The sequence below is a fragment of the Benincasa hispida genome, chromosome 1 (genome assembly GCF_009727055.1).
Source record: "Benincasa hispida cultivar B227 chromosome 1, ASM972705v1, whole genome shotgun sequence".
In the NCBI taxonomy this organism is placed as follows: Eukaryota; Viridiplantae; Streptophyta; class Magnoliopsida; order Cucurbitales; family Cucurbitaceae; genus Benincasa; species Benincasa hispida.
In genome coordinates this window covers 93,490,913-93,492,865 of record NC_052349.1, presented here as the reverse complement: position 1 = coordinate 93,492,865, position 1,953 = coordinate 93,490,913, and positions in this window count along the sequence as shown.

Genomic DNA, 1,953 nt, shown 5'->3' with positions numbered 1-1,953 from the left:
CATATCATTAACAACACATATACTTAGACGTAGTATCGCATACAAATTCTCTTTATCGCAATGCACTTGAGCGCAATTAGAGCAGCGTTAGAGTTAGATAAAGAGATTAAATTTTATGCCATCAAGTTTATGGCGCCGTTTCTGGGGACATGGGCTTATAGCATATTATCTATCATCATAGTGCATGCATAACAAGGAATTAATTTTATGTCATCACTATGCAATCGTGACGTTTTAATACCGATGCCAATTTTTTCAAACTTTTGCAAAATGAAACAAATTTTCATTTTATTCATCGGTTACCATAACCGAATGCAGCTGCTCCCACTAACGCACGTCCGAGAGAAGTTTTAGGCCAATTATCATATAATTAACCAATTTAATAATTAATAAATATAATCATATTATATTCTTATCCTATAGTTTGATATCACATATCTACTATAGTAATTTCTCCTCTACTTGATATAAATCATATTTATATCCAATTTCCTCGAAAATAATGTATCTCATACATTTAGTCAATTATATCATATATAATTAACCAGTTCAACTATATCATATATAATCGAACACCCTCTTGTCAATTTGAACATTTCAAACTGACCCAAAAACTGATTCTCAACTTTAATCCAAGCTACCAAAGGGACTTTTTGGACCTATGGCTCGAAGCTCCAACGTTACGTGAATAGCTGATTAAACTCTTTAGCACCGAGATCCACCATCCGTTAACTACCAGGCATTCTACTAAAGACCAATAGCTGAACTCTTCTTACCACAGATATATTTCTGTGTCCATTGGATATAACTAATCATGAGTACGATGACCCTTCACAGATGCTCGTAAGTAAAACTAAGCCAATTTACCATTTTGCCCTTGTAGTTACATCTCACTCCTTAAATACCACTGATCCCTCTAATTAACAATACAACATATTCCAACTATGTATGAACACCTCTCAGGCTAAGAGAAGGTGTGTGGTGCCACATCGTTCAAGCCCTGTAATTAGCCTTTAAGGGAGGTATCTATCTACTTACCCCTACATCAGGGAACGAGTGAATTCCATCTTATGTAGTTGAGTTCCCAGCTCCAAAATCAGATGAATCCCCAAAGTGGTAGGTTTGAGTCGACGGCCTGGCCACTCGCACCCATGCAAATCAAAGGATCGCCCTCAATGGCAGGATTTCCCAACTCACTTAGGATTGAGGTCTTGTTCGCTCGCGTTTGACCGAGTTCATATGTGTTAGATTTTATGTCCTAAAACTCGTAGTTTGTAATATCATATTCTTGTTCAATAAAGCTGTTATTAAAAATCTTTAGTAAATTTAAATTCTATATTCATGAATACAATAAACTAAGGTTCCGAGGCTGTTAAGTTTAAGTTTGAACTTTATGTAGTGATATAAATGTGGATCAAGTTCAAATATATATAGCCAAAATGGTCTATAGTATATGAATAAGGTTGGGCGCCTTGTTCTGGAGACACTATGGATGCGGCCCACTTTGTAGTTAGTACAAACGATGTGATTCTAAATCGTTCATATAGAGATATGTGAGTGGGGGCATCCTATTCAATGATTTTGCATAAGACTGAACCATGAAATAGTCATTTTTTACGTTCTAAACGCCGTTTTATGTATAAAACTGACTATTTCGTTAATTGATGAACTAGGTAACTTAATCTTAATCCTGAGCTAACTATGAACTCCTGTTCACTCGGAATTATCGTTAGATCTGCATAGGTAAGGTCAGCTCATTATCGCTGGCCCAATAAGTCTCCCATTTCAGGGGTAAGATCAGGTGGATAGTTTGGAACATAGGGTGCAAGATGGAATTCACTCCTACCCGTCATAGGGATAGTAGATAGGTTGTTCCCTTTAGTACTGAATCCAGGTCTTGAACAAGGGGCCCCACCCTCTCCTTGGCCCGAGGGGGGTTCGGTTTATAGATTG